Source organism: Corythoichthys intestinalis, chromosome 7, assembly GCF_030265065.1.
Source record: "Corythoichthys intestinalis isolate RoL2023-P3 chromosome 7, ASM3026506v1, whole genome shotgun sequence".
Taxonomy (NCBI): domain Eukaryota; kingdom Metazoa; phylum Chordata; class Actinopteri; order Syngnathiformes; family Syngnathidae; genus Corythoichthys; species Corythoichthys intestinalis.
In genome coordinates, this window is record NC_080401.1 from 53,730,474 (window position 1) to 53,746,398 (window position 15,925).

Below are 15,925 nucleotides of genomic sequence, written 5' to 3' on the forward strand. Positions count from 1 at the left end.
AACGCTGGGAAAGTTTGTTAAACATATTTCTGAGTGTGTGGGATATTGTTCTCACATGGACGCGCCTCTCTGACAAGGAAATGAAAATGAGGGCGGCGCCTCGGCCGTGCGCAAATGGTACAGCGGGAGGACAAGAATAAAAAGCGGCCGGCGCCACGGCGTTCATGCACACGCACAAGCAAAAGCGCAATACAGAGAGCCTGCTCTCCATTTTTTTTTTTTTTTTTTTTTTTTTTTAATTGAGTGACGCGGAAAAAACGCAGCAGCAGCAATTTATTTTCATTTCTTCGAGTTGGCAGAAAAAAACGCAAGTTTTCTTAATGTTTAAATAATCTACATATTTTTTTGAGAATTATCAAAGCATTCACACAACGAAATAACGCTGGGAAAGTTTGTTAAACATATTTCTGAGTGTGTGGGATATTGTTCTCACATGGACGCGCCTCTCTGACAAGGAAATGAAAATGAGGGCGGCGCCTCGGCCGTGCGCAAATGGTACAGCGGGAGGACAAGAATAAAAAGCGGCCGGCGCCACGGCGTTCGTGCACACGCACAAGCAGAAGCGCAATACAGAGAGCCCGCTCTCCATTTTTTTTTTTTTTAAATAATTTATTAGTCCGGCATGGCGGCCCGACCCGAACTGACCCGAACGTGAATGCTTAAATTATGGGCCCGACCCGACCCGACATTCGGGTCGGGTCGGGTCGGGTTCGGGTTCGGGCACAAAATCTAACCTCTATTTCACGGTATCACGGTATTGAAATTATAGCTCCAAAATTTTGAGATGTATGGGTTTAAAAAAAGAAAAAAAAAATTTCCATTGAACAGGATTTTTTTTCAAAACATATTTACAAAAAATAACAAATATTTTATATAAAATTAAAATAAATAGAACCTAGACTATTCCCACAGCCATAGCTCAAATTGCTCAATATTAGAGTAGGAACAAAATAATTGCTATAAAAAAGTAAAAACACTTCTAAATAAAATTAAAAATATATACTGTATGACTTTTTTTGAGGGGGGGAAGCTCAAGTGAAGTTTTGCCATTTTCAGCCACTGTGTCAACTCTAGTCTACATGATGCCATGCCTTTGTGTTAAAAAGAACAAAGAATTCATAAGTTAATAAGTTAGTTAAAAATGTATGTTAGTTTTATAAGTTAGTTAAAATGTAAATATTGTTGAGCAAAGGTTTCATCTAAAAAAAAAAAAAAAAAAGTGAGGAGTGAGACCTCGTTTCTCAATTAGCGATCTTTGACGCGACCCTTTTTCTTTCCCCCTTCATTCAAGCTTGCCTTGTTTCTCACTCAGCGGCTGTGAGACAAAACCTCGACAAAGCTGCTCTCCCAGCTTAGCCTAGGCTAACATTCGTCTTTGTAAGTTTTAGTTAGTTTGTATATTGAATTTGAAAGGAAAATGTGTGTTTTGTTTTTGGCGAACTTTTTAATGGTGCTACTGCTATCCTGTTGAACCTAATCACACGTGGAAAAATACAATTGTACAACGTTTTAAATGTATTCATTTGTATATTTAAGCACGATTTGAGAGCTCAATAAATTGAAGAAAAGTACGCCTTGTGTTTGGAGGGTTTGTTTTTGGGGTTTGCTGTAGGCATGTGCCGGTTACCGGTTTCACGGTTTACCGTGGTGTGAAAACGTTGCGGTTTCAAAACCACTAAAATTTTCCGTCAGACCGTAGGACGGTATTCGCTATTTTTCTTGTGTCAAAAATGCAGCCAGAAGCGGCTTGGCGCAGCAGAGCTCACCCCCTCCCGTTTGTTGCTGAGTGTGAGAGTGACGCTATCGGCTACACAGCCAGCTAACCCAAAAACAATTACTCCAAACATGAGGCGTACTGTTCTTCAATTTATTGAGCTCTCAAATCGTGGTAAGTTTAATATACAAAATGAATACATTTAAAATGTTGTACAATTAGATTTTTCCATGTGAGTAGCTTCCACAGATTAGCACCATGGAAAAAGTTCGCCAAAAACAAAACACACATTTTCCTTTCAAATTCAATATACAAACTAAGTAAAAGCATACAAAGATGAATGTTAGCCTTGGCTCAGCTGGGAGAGCAACTTCGTTGAGTGTTACAGCCGCAGAGTGAGAAAACAAGCTTGATTCGCTTGAATGAAGGGAAAAAAGTGATAGCATCAAAGATCGCTAATTGCGAACGATGATCTTGCCCTAAGTAAAAATCCACTCCCAATGTGTGTTTTTTTTTTTTTTTTTTTAAGATGAAACCTTTCCACAACAATATTGACATTTTAACTAACTTATACATTTTTACCTAACTTATGAATTCCTTATGTTCTTTTTAACACAAAGGCATGACATCATGTAGACTAGAGTTGACACAGTGGCTGAAAATGGCGAAACTTCACTTAAGCTTTTCCACCCTCAAAAAAAAGTCATGCAGTATAAATTTTTAAAAATTTTATTCAGAAGTGTTTTTACTTTATAGAAATTATTTTGTTCTTGCTGTAATCTTGTGCAACTTGAGCTGTGGCTGTGAGTATAGTCTATAAGTCATCTTTATTTTAATTTTATTTCAAATATTTTTTTATTGATAATTTATTTATTTTAACAATATATTCATGTTCCAATTTGCAACTATGGTCTGAAAAAAAAAAAGTCCTGTTCAATGGAAAAAAGTTTTTTTTTTAACCCATACATCTCAAAATTTTTGGGAGCTATAATTGCAATACCGTGATACCGTGAAACCGCGGTATTTTTGCTCACGGTTATCGTACCGTCAAAATCTCATACCGGCACATGCATAGTTTGCTGGCTGTTTAGCAGAATAGCGTCACTGAGACTCACGGCAACCAACAGGGGAAGGGTGAGCGCTGCCGCACCAAGCCACTTCGGCTGCATTTTGGCACATGAAAAATAGCAAATACCGTACTAAGGTATGACGGAAAATTTTAGTGGTTTTGAAACCGCAACGTTTTCACACCACGGTAAACCGTGAAACCGGTAACCAGCATATGTCTAGTTTCAATTGAATTTCTACTTGTGTCAAGCTATAAATTCTAGTTAAGTTTTAAGTTAGTCTAAACTGTAAGTCTTTATAGGATTTTGAGTTTTTGCAGTGGTCAAAATAAATGCTGTGCTGTATTGGAGCACATTAGGCACGAGTGCCACTTGGTGTTTTATCCAGCAATGCCTACTGAGCTAAAATTGACAGTTAGCATTGTTATGTTTTTATTTTACACCCTAATCATTCTACAGCGCTGTTTTCAAAGATTAAATAAAGCCTGTATGTAAGAGTTAGCCGCGCATCGACAGTGGTCATAATGAATAGAAACCTAGCTAGGGCTGCAGCTATCGAATATTTTAGTAATCGACTGAAAATTCTATCGATTAATCGAGTAATCGGATAAAACAAATATATTTTTAGGAGCAATTATAAATATACATAAGAAAACAAGACATTTCATCTAATCTTGAACCATTTTCAGTCAATCAATGTCTTTATTTTCGATGTATATTGTATTGTATATTGTATACAATTGCATCTCAGATGTAACTAGAATTTAAAAAAAAAAAAAAAAGACTAATTCACTGATCTTACCTAAAAATGCCGTTACGCTTGATAACACACATCACTTAAAAGTTAGGATTTTTTCCCACGTGTTTCAATTGAATTTCTCTTTGTGTCAAGCCATTTTTAAGTTGTAGTTAAGTTTTAAGTTAGTCTAAACTGTAAGTCCTGATAGGATTTTAAGTTTCTGCAGTGTTCAAAATAAATGTATGATACAGGCTGTATTGGAGCACATTGCTACTTGGTGTTTTATCCAGCAATGACTACTGAGCTAAAATTGATAGTTAGCATGATTAGGTTTTTATTTTACACCCTCATCACTCCACAATGCTATGTTATGTTAAAGCTTGTATGTAAGACACGTTAGCCACGCATCAACAGTGGTCATAATTAATTGAAACCTAGCCCTCCGCAGGGCTAACGTTACGTGAGCTAGTAGCGACAGTAATGTTAATCTTATTTATTAGTGCTTAGCGCTCTTTATTAGCGCTTAACGCTCTTTTGCTTTAAGATGGTGGCTGTTTACTAACGCTGCCCAGATGCGGCCGAGTCTGTCATTTTGCATCTAGTTCAACATACATGTGTTCTTTATGAGACGCATCAGACGCTACCTGTACCAACGTAGCATCGTGCGGGCTAGTATTTAGCAACGTCGGCGTCGTTTGTGGCGGCTGTCGGCTGCAGTAAGTTTTTTTTTTTCCTTCTTCCTCTCCGCACGTGACAGCGCGTTGTCCCGCATTAAAAGTAGTCCGAGCAAAACGTGATGCTTAGAGCTGTCAAAATAAACAATTACTCGAGGTGAATAAAATTACTCGGATCAGTTTTTAAACTCGAGTTACTCGAGTTGCTCGAGTACTCGTTTCAGCTCTAAACCTAGCCCTCCGCAGGGATAACGTTAGTGAGCGAATGACAGTAACGTAAATCTTATTTATGAGCGCTCAGAAGTGTACTGCTTTAAGATGGCGGCTGTTTCATTAACGCCGCCGAGTCGGTCATTCCGCATCTAGTTCTACGTACATGTGATATCCATGACACGCATCAGACGCTACCTGCTAGGCTGCTACCACAGTAGCAACATGCGGGCGTAGTTTTTAGTAGAGCTGGGAATCTTTGGGCACCTAACGATTCGATTACGATTCAGAGGCTCCGATTCGATTATAAAACGATTATTGATGCACCCCCCCTCCTTTTTTTTTTTTTTTTAATTAAATGTTTTGTACATTAGTTCCAAAATTGTTCAAAAATACTCTCAGGCTGAACCAAACTACTATTTCAGTATCAAGTTAACATATAGCAGTGAACAAATATACAAAAATAACAGTAAATAAAAAACTCCAGTCCCCATTCTGTAACAGCAGCTTTAAACTACATTCAATTAATTTAATGTTGTGAATCAACCGTTAAAGTTGTTAAAATTGCTCCCGTTATTCCATAATTTCCCTTTTGTCTACTTTTGACATGTGAAAGTTTTAAAACTATTTTAAAGATAGATTCAAGTCAATATTTTACCGATTTAGGAGTATTTTAGATAAAAAGTTAATTAGGTTTGCTTGGAAGGTTCGCTACAACAGCCTTGCAGGGAAGTGTACTGCTTTAAGATGGCGGCCGTTTACTACGGCCGCATCTAGCTTTTTGTACATATGCTGCTAACGCCACCGAGTCTATTTTGCATCTAGTCCTATATAAATGATATCTACAGTAACATTATGTGGATGACGTACTTTGTAGCAGCTTTTCGGCAGCAGTCAGGTATGTTGTTGTGTTTTTTTATCCTGTGTCATGAGTTGAGCTAGAGCCGTGAGTTGAGCATTGGCATTACCCAAGGGGCCGGGTAATGAGAAGCATGATGTTTAGCTACTCTCGCTGCGTTCTTCCTCATTGCGCCCCCAAGACCGCACAGCGCACTGAGTGTGTTGTACTTCCGCTTTACTTGGCATATTTCAATAATCGGAATTTGGATGTTTGTGAATCGTTCTCGAATCTTCCACGGCCGAATCGCGAATAATCTAAGAATCGGAAATTTTGCACACCTCTAGTTTTTAGCAACGTCGGCGCAGTTTGTAACAGCTGTCGGCTGCAGTAAGGTTTTTTTTTAATTGCTTCTTCCTCTACGCACATGACATCAGCGCGTTGTCCCGCATTAAAAGTAGTCCGGGCAAAACGTGATGCTTGGAGCTGGCAAAATTAAACGATTCCTCGAGGTGAATAAAATTACTCGGATCAGTTTTTAAACTCGAGTTACTCGAGTTGCTCGAGTATTCGTTTCAGCTGTAGTCGAAATGGTTCTTGAACAACAAGTGGGTAAAAGTTAAAACAGCAGCACTCTGACGATCGATCTCCATGTTTTGCAACGTGACGCTTTGTTTTGATTAATCTGCGCATGTCAGACGGCAGTTGTCAAACGTCCTTTCGGAATAAAGGCAGACGCTGGATCGGAATAGATGAAGTGACATGTAAACAGCTGATCTGAAATTTCCATTCGGAATGATTTGAATCAGTATGAATAAAAGTCAGCATGTAAACGTGGCTAATCATGGTACATTTATGGTGTTCTGGATTAAACCTCTGTAAAACTTGGATCATCTCTTGTTGAGTTTAGTGCATTTTGGGCCCCTTTCTGTTCATTGGTCACATCCTGTTGATTTTGGCGCATTTTCGGGTAATTTTCTGTTTATTTTGGGTCACTTATGGTACATTCGGGGGCATTCCGTGGTCAACTTTTGTAAAATTTGGATCATTTCTTGTGGACTTTGGGGCATTTTGGGCCCCTTTCAGTTCATTGGTCACATCCTGTTTATTTTGGCGCATTTTCGGGTCACTTTGTCGGTTTTGGGTCACGTATTGGACATTTGGGGATTCCGGGGTCTCCTCCTGTCCAATTTGGATCATTTCTTGTTGACTTTAGGGCATTTATGGGCTACTTCCTGGTTATTGGTCACATCCGATTGATTTTGGTGCATTTTTGGGTCACCTTGTTAATTTAGGGTTACCTAAGGTACATTCGGGGTGTTCCAGGATCATTTTCTGTACAAATTTGATAATTTCTTGTTGACTTTAGGGCATTTTGGGCCCCTTTCTGTTCAATGCTCACATCCTGTTGATTTTGGCGTATTTTCGGGTCACTTTGTTGGTTTAGGGTCACGTATGGGACATTTGGGGCGTTCCGGGGTCATCTTCTGTCCAATTTGGATCATTTCTTGTTGACCTTAGGGCATTTATGAGCTACTTCCTGGTCATTGGTCGCATCCCGGTTGATTTTGGGGCATTTTCAGGTCACTTTGTTAATTTAGGGTCACCTATGGTACATTTGGGGTGTTCCAGGGTCATCTTCTGTACAAATTTGATTATTTCCTTTTCACTTTAGAGCATTTTTTGTATGTTTTGAGCTTTCAGAGTCATCTTCTGTACATTTTGAATCAAATTACTTGTTGACATTAGGGAATTTTTTGACCATTTCCTGTTCAATGGTCACACCCTGTTGATTTTTGGGCATTTTCGGGTCACTTCCTAATAATGTTGGGACATTACCGGGTCTCTTCCTGTTAATTTTGGGACAATTTCAGGATTATTTTTATTTATTTATTTTGTAAAACGCCCCCCCCCCAAAAAAAAAAAAACCTGAAAGAGAAAGAGGTAACATTTATTTTATTTTATTTTATTTTTTTTTACAGTGGAATGAAAAAGTATCTGAACCTTTTGGAATTTCTCACATTTCTGCATAAAACCACCATCAAATGTGATCTGATCTTTGTCAAAATCACACAGATGAAAAAACAGTGTCTGCTTTAACTAAAACCACACAAACATTTATAGGTTTTCATATTTTAATTAGGATAGTATGCAAACAATGAAAGAAGGGGGGGAAATAAGTAGGTGAACCATCACATTTAATATTTTGTGCCCCCCCCTTTGTCAGCAATAACTTCAACCAGACGCTTCCTGTAGCTGCAGATCAGTCTGGCACATCCATCAGGACCAATCTTGGCCCATTCTTTTCTACAAAACTGCTGTAGTTCAGTCAGATTCCTGGGATGTCTGGCATGAATCGCTGTTTTTAAGTCATGCCACAGCATCTCAATGGGGTTCAAGTCTGGACTTTGACTTGGCCACTCCAGAACGTGTATTTTGTTCTTCTGAAACCATTCAGAAGTTGATTTACTTCTGTGTTTTGGATCATTGTCTTGTTGCAGCATCCCTCCTCTTTTTAGCTTCAGCTGTCTGACAGACAGCCTCGGGTTTTCCTGCAAAACATTCTGATAAATTTTTGAATTCATTCTTCCATTCATAATTGCAAGTTGTCCAGGCCCTGAAGAAGCAAAACAGCCCCAAATCATGATGCTCCCTCCACAATGCTTCACAGTGGCGATGAGGTATTAATGTTGGTGAGCTGTTCCATTTTTCCTCCACACATAACGTTGTGTGTTACTCCTACACAAACAAACTTTGGTTTCATCAGTCCACAAACTATTTTGCTTAAACTTCTATACAGTGTCCAAGTGCCTTTTTGCGAACATTAAACGAGCAACAATGTTTTTTTTTTTGTTTTGTTTTTTTAGACAGCAGTGGCTTCCTCCGTGGAGTCCTCCCATTAACAACATTCTTGGCCATAGTTTTACATATAGTTGATGTGTGCAGATATTGGACTGTGCCAGTGATTTAGCAGTCTTTAGCAGACACTCTAGGTTTCTTTTTTACCTCTCTGAGTATTCTGCGCTGAACTCTTGGCGTCATCTTTGGTGGACGGCCACTCCTTGGGAGAGAAGCAACAGCCCAAAACTCTCCATTTGGGGACAACTTCTCTGACTGTCGATTGATGAACCTCCAGACTTTTTCAGATGGCTTTGTATCCTTTCCCAGCTTTATAAAAATCAACAATCCTTGATCGCAGGTCTTCAGACAGCTCTTTTGACCGAGCCATGATGTACATCAGACAATGCTTCTTATCAAGACAACTCTTACCAGGTGTGTGTTTTATAGTGGGCAGGGCAGCTTTAAACCACTCATCAGTGTCTGGGCACACACTGACTGACTTAAAATGTTTGATAAAAATTGGTTTCAATTGCTCTTTAAGTATCCTTAGGCAGCGGGTTCACTTACTCATTTTTCCTTCTTCTGTCATTGTTTGCATGGTATCCTCATTAAAATATGAAAACCTATAAATGTTTGAGTGGTTTTAGTTAAAGCAGACACTATTTTTACATCTGTGTGATTTTGACAATGATCAGATCACATTTGATGGTGGTTTTATGCAGAGATGTGAGAAATTCCAAAAGGTTCAGATACTTTTTCATACCACTGTATATGTAGTATCAAAAATGGAGAGAACAATGACGTATCCTTTTGTGTATTGATATTGAGCTAAAAAATTTTTGTGTCGTGACACAGTAGTAACAACCTGGGTTGTGAAGTGAAATGATTTTGTGGTTTCAGACTGTCTGTAAACACACCAGCGAAACTGTTCACACTGAATATGGATGCGATTCGGCGTGTTGATGTTAATTTGTTCACTTAAGACATTTTTGATGCATCCAATCTTTCCGTTTTCCATCTTGTAATGTGAAAATCACACTTTTAAACACGGACACCTTCGGCTTATTGTCAGCTGCAGCTTCTACGTGTACGTTTTCTTCAATTTTATGAAATGTGGACGGTGCGACTGGGAGTCAGGTGCGCTCTATAGGGCACAATTCACCATAACTATGATTTAGCCTCCGACGAGAATGAGTTTGACACTCCGGCTCAAAGGCGACCGCGGGGTCAACCGGATAGAATTGATGATACGAGGAGGACGCCGGCCTGCGTAATCGCTCAGCGTCAGCGAGGGAGGCGGCGGATGAGGACAGACGGGATAAATCAGCGAGGAAATTTACAGACGGGGGCATAAGACGCCATCCTGGCCGCGCCAACCTACTTTTGCGCCGGGCGGGGGTCGCGCCGCAGCCATCGAGCGGATGTTGTAATCTGCTGTTGATCGTGTTAGGATCTCTCCAGAGACCAAATGGCCACGCTGCATATGTAAATACATCAGCAGCAGAAGCAACAAGCCTGTAATCTAGGTTTTATTTAGGGATGGGAACATCTGGGTACCTAATGATACAACAATTATTAATGATGTCCCGATCTGATTACGAATCAGAAATCGGGCCGATCGAAAATCATCATGAAAATAATTGTGTTATATTTTTCTGCATCATGCTCGTACAGCCTCTCATTCTCCCTCCTGCTGCTTTCCTTGGTAACCAGTGCAGCTGGCGTTTGGTACCTAAAGTTAACGATGATTGACAGGTTTGTAGCTTTGATCAGGCGAGCGAAGGCTCGGTAGCTCTGCAAAGGCACAAATGTTTTAATCATCGTTTAATCAATCTTTGTTGTCGAGAGGCTGTTCTATGCGGAGTGAGTGTCAAAGTGTGAGTGAATTACAAAGTTTTTTTCCAATATCGTTCAGGCCTAATTTATATATTAGGGCTGTCAAACGATTAACATTTTTAATCAAGTTAATCACATCTTAAAAATTAATAATCCTAATTAATCGCAATTCAAACCATCTCTAATATATGCCATATTTTTCTGTAAATTATAGTTGGAATTAAGCCTGTCGCAATATGCAATAATTCCATTCATCGCACGATAAATAAAAATGAAGGCGGTAATTTTCCCGCTGCAATTTATCGCCTCGCATGCACGTGCGCAGCAGACTTGCTGTTAAAAGTTCGGATTCCTTGTAACGCAAAATGCATCTTCGTCCTAGGTCCGGCAAAAAAATGGCGCTTGAGCCAATCGTTCCCATTATATCCTATTGGTTAACGTATACCGGCCACCTCAGTGCTCCGGACTGACTGCGGACCATCTCCGGCGTGCCGGTGTTGTTGACGTGGGGGTGCTCCCGTAAGGGATGGTCTCTGACGCGGGGCGGCTATTTTTTCGGCACAACACCGGATATTTACAACGAAGTCCGCCAAAACATTGTTACTGACTTGGCTGCTACGAACAACCTCGCTTTGACAACGGACAGCTGACATGATGAACATTGTGCGGCAGATTAAGAGCACTGTGCTTCAAACTCGTCCTGTTTATAAAAGTCGATTGTCATATGCTGGTGTTGTGCAGTAATGAGCAGACGTGACTGTGGCGTTTGCCAAACTTTTTTTATGTGCGCACACACTAGATATCATGAAATAGAAAACTAGATGTACTATGTCCCGTGCCATTGGCTACGTGAGCCCAGACTGATTATGGGACACGTAGTCCATATACTACATCGATGAATTATAAACCACCATGACTGAATGGGAGTTAAGAAGGCCAAATCAATCCATACCAGTGACCGTAGATAATGCTGCAAATATTGTTAATTCAGTACGTGACACAGATGGATTCGGACCACAAATAGGATGTCTTGCTCATGTAGTAAACCTAGCTGCTAAGAGAGCTGTAGCAATCAACAGTGTGCCTCGCCTCACTTTACAAACAGCAAAGATTGTTCTCAGCACTTTTATGCAAAATTTCTTCAGATCAGTAAGAAGTAAGCACATAAATATTATGGACTAAATGCATGTTTGTATGATGGCAATTTAATTTTTGCTCATTAGCAAAAAAAAAAAACAAAAACAAAAACGAAACAAAACAAAACAAAACAAATTTTTTTTGTTTTTTTTTTCAGAGGATTAAATGCATTGAATCGGATCGAAAATCATGTCCCCCGTATCGAAAATCGTACTGAACTGTGACTTAACTGTATCGTTGCATCACCATAACACCTTAGCAGAAGCTATGAGGGAAAAAGTTTTCATTTGTCTAAATGCTTAAATTATTAAGTGTAATTTTATCTTTTTTTTCTTGAAAAACACATTTTATTTATTCTGTGTTTCTGTGCGGTAATTATATTGTTGTCTTTTATTTAAGAGGCATGGTCTATTGTTTTTAGTTGTGATTTCTTAAAAAGTATTTTTGAATCTAAGAGTAAATATTTATCGCGTTTAAGTGGGTGTACTTGATTTATTAATATATACTGTATTCTCACGGTGTTATTGTAAATTGGTTTTAAAAAAAATTGTGGGGGGCGCAATAATATCGCATATCGCAATAATTTATGAGATAAATTATCGCACACTAAAATTTGTTATCGCAACAGGCCTAGTTGGAATGGAAAGATAAGACACAAGATCGGACATAAACATTCAACATACTGTACATTAGTACTGTATTTGTTTATTATAACAATAAATCCACAAGACGGCATTAACATTATTAACCTTCTTTCTGTTAAAGCGATCCATGGATAGCAAGACTTGTAGTTCTTAAAAGATCAATTTGAGTTATAGTAATTTTATATTAAAACCCCTCTTAATGTTTTCGTTTTAATAAAATTTGTAACATTTTCAATAAAAAAATAAACTAATTGCTCGCCATTGTTGACGTTGCCAAGTGGGACGTCACCTAGGCTCGCTGCCGTTCTTCCAGTGTCTTTAACTACGTGAGGTAGTGATTGAAATACACCACAAGTTGTCTATGGCGAGTTTCAAATTAATTAGAGATCTAGCCAAGGCAAAGTCTGAGTAAGTTTTAGTGTAATTTGCATAGCTATTTTGATTGGGAATGCTCTTTGCATTGAGCGCTTTTCTTTTTATGAACATAATTTTTTTGAGAGATAGGAATATTATTTTTGTTGTGCTTTCACTAAATGATACTGTAGCGACTCAACTGTTCCACCCAAATGCATGATGGGAAGTTGTGCAACCATGACTGTCAGTGGTGGCTGCAAATGGTACACAGTATGTTCTGCGTTGTGTTAAAAAAAAAGATCTCCTGTCATTCTCCCCCACGTCGTTCGCCACTATACTAATAATTGTTGTGAAAGAGTTGCCAAAGTTTAAGCCAAAACAGGCGCGGTCCAATGAACGCCTGTGTCCACTCGCATTTCTCTGCCTTTACGCTCTCAATGTGCCAAAACGGCATCATTGTAAACTGTTTGAGGCAAAACATGAACAGGTCATTCCGTACATGCGTTAATTGCGTCAAATATTTTAACGTGATTAATTTTTAAAAATCAATTACCGCCCGTTAACGCGATAAATTTGACAGCACTATATATATATATATATATTTTTTTTTTTTTACTTTTTAAGGGCTAAAAAGTAACATAATAATCCAGAAATACAACAGCAATGCCAAAAGATACAGAGATAAGAATGTTTTATACTCTGCAACACTACCTGAAAAAGCGGAAGAGGAAGTACTGTAAAAATTACATTTCTGTGACATGTTGGGAACATTTGTTCAAATAAAAACAAAACTTTTTTTTCGGTATCGGATCGGGACTCTATATCAGCAGATTCTCGAAATCAGGTGACTCGGACGCAAAAAGACGCAATCTGGACATCCCTAACAATTACCGATACATTAGTCAAGAACTCGTTCTAGGATATTCTACAAAACAACTAATCTACAGAAAAACAAGCCATTTTCATCCTTCTGCTGTAAATTGGAATGCATTTAAAGCTTATACGCTTCCAATCTGTTTGAACAACAACAACCCTTGTGTATCAAATTTGAAGTGGTACTTTTAACTTTTACTTCACTACATTTTACAGCACAACTTTTCAAATTGTCGTTTGCGTTACACATTAATTTTGCTTGTTTGTTTGTTTTTTTTCTCATTGTGAATTGATGGTTTAGTTTTCATGCCTCCTGCGCAATCGATAAGCCCCACGCAACTACACCATAATTGAGCACTAGAGGCAGCAACACGACTACAAGCAAGATTAGGCAGGTGAACAAGACATTGACCAATAAAAATCAACAGTGAGAGCAGCGCACCTTCAGATGGGTGCTGCACAAAATCTAATTTTAAAAAAAAAAAAAATCCTTCCATTTTTAAATTGATTTAATTCTTTATTTTCTGAATGATTAAGAAATTGTCTATTAAAAAAAGAGAAAATGGAAAAAAGATATTTTTAATAATATATATATATATTTTTAAATATTTCAGATGAAAAAAAAAAACTCAAGTTTGATTAAATTTCTGTAATAATAAATACAAAATAAACCCCTGAAAAAAAAAAAAAACTGAAATACATAAATTTGAATGTATAACAATTAATTTCCCTTTTTTTTAAAGAAAAATCTAATTGGGGAAAAAAACTGATTCATTTTTCTTATCTTTATTTTTAAATTGTTTTATCATTTACAAAATAAAGAATTAAATCAAAGAAAAATTACATTTAAAAAAAACAAAAAAAATGAAATAAATGTGAATACATTTTTTTTTTTTTTTTTTAATCAAATTAAAAAAAGGAAACCTTAAATTTGTTTTACATTTGTTTGGGGATGAATAGCAAATCCAAAATAAACCCTTTTCAGTTAAAAAACAAAAATATAAAAATCTGAAAAAATATAAACGTAATTTAAAAACATAATTTGATCATATTTTAAAGTAAAACGGGGGGGGGGGGACTATTTATCTGCCGACCCTCCTGGTTTCAATGAATTGGACAACTAGCGCTGTCAATGTTAGCCACCGAGCTAAATACTATTAAAAATAAAAAAATAAGCGTGTCAGTTTCTATTTTATTCATTTGTTATTTAATTTAGTTGTATTAACATATTATGAGTAGATTTCTTGATATAAAACTGCTCAAAAATAATATATATATATTTTTTTTTGTTACGTTTTTTAATGACTAAAAATTGTCGGTTAAATAAAGGGAAAACCTTCGTTACAGCACTAATTACCACTTGTAAGTAAATTGTGAAGAAATAAAACTTTATAAATCAAGCTATTGTACAAGTAAATTCAGTTAGGAGCTTGCTTTTGGAACAAATTCAACTCTTAGGTCAAGCTACATCTGTATTTCTGCTGATGCCAGCGACAAACAGTGACAAGCACAACATTCAATGTTTTCCCACAGCTCATTATACAAAAATTCATATTTCTAGTGTGTACTTTTTTCGTTTGGCAAGAGATTTTCCCACGTAACATTTGCGCTACGTCGCTCGACTGGGAAACAAGCACTTTCATTTCCACTGAAAGGCAGCTCCGTGGCTTCCTTCCATCTGTTGAGTGCTTCTTCCCGGCCGAGGGGCCTCGAGAGGCGGGGAACGAGAAGAGGGTGGAGGGGTGTCGACACCGACCCGAGACGAACGAAAGCGCTTTTGAGCGTAGCACGGAGGAACCCCGGGGAACCGACGCGACACGTCCCCGGCTTGTGGAGAGGAAAACAACAACAAAAGCGAGAAGCGAGCGAGGAAGGAAGGAAGCTCCGCGCATGGAAGCAAACAAAGTACTTACGAGGCAAGAGGCGCCGGTTCCGCTCGGTCCAGACTCCAAGCTTGCTCCGTCTTCTTCCGGGCTCGGCGGTGGGTCGGGCGGGGAACTAGAGCCGCGGAAGACTGGAGGCAAAGTGTGCGCTTTGCGTCATTCCACCAGGATGCCGCTATTGAGTGAGGGCGCCAACGCAGCCATCTTGCCGCCGAGTCGAGCCTCCAATCACGGCGGCGGACCAACCCTGTTCTCCGCCCTACGACCAACCAGCGACTGCGAGGAGGAGGAGGAATATAGTACAAATACTTCGTTACTCAATTTAAAGAGTTTTATTATTTTTTTAAGATTTCTATAATTTACGGAGCCGCCCTGTGCCAGGATAGATTTTTTAAAAAAATAAGAAATCTGTACTTGAGTTGCAGGCTTGGAGCGATACTATTTTTTGGCTAACGATACCGATTTTGATATCCAACTGTGTGGTATCGGCAAGAGCGTAGGTTTGCATAGGGACGGTAGGGACATAACACTACCAAGTTTGCAGGATGCTCAAATTATAATATAGGTAATTTAGATTGCCTCCCCATATGTTGTAAGGATACAATTGACCAATATTAAATGAAATATTTTCATTATGTTCAGACTTATATTTACCCCTTTTTCACTTGCTGAATGTGCTAGTCCATTTTTTCCCCCTCAACTCACGTTTAATTGGCTGATGACTTGACCCCCCCCCCCCCCCCAAACACACACACGCGCACTTACCCGATGAAAATACAACTTGTCGCCAACCTGCCACCTCATCTGCCCCCTTCAAAGAGCAGGGATATTAGAAGTTTTTTTGTCAGCCAGCAGCAGCCACTGTAAGTAATATACAAAGTAGGGCTGTCAAACGATTAAAATTTTTAATCGAGTTAATTACAGCTTAAAAATTAATTAATCGTAATTAATCGCAATGCAAACCATCTATAAAATATGCGATATTTTTCTGTAAATTATTGTTGGAATTGAAAAATAAGACACATGACCGATATATACATTCAACATACGGTACATAAGTCCTGTATTTGTTTATTATAACATTAAATCAACAAAACATTAACATTATTAACATT

The 15,925-nt window shown here is 38.4% G+C and overlaps 1 protein-coding gene across 1 annotated transcript in view; it reads right to left on the minus strand.

The window, feature by feature from the left end:
* Positions 1 to 15,024, minus strand: part of zgc:92140 (uncharacterized protein LOC447854 homolog) — an 83,352-nt gene extending 68,328 nt beyond the window's left edge. The window contains exon 1 of the mRNA XM_057840647.1: positions 14,841 to 15,024. The gene's annotated coding sequence lies outside the window, so the exon portion shown is untranslated. The remainder of the gene's footprint in view (positions 1 to 14,840) is intronic.
* Between the last annotated feature and the right edge of the window lie 901 nt (positions 15,025 to 15,925).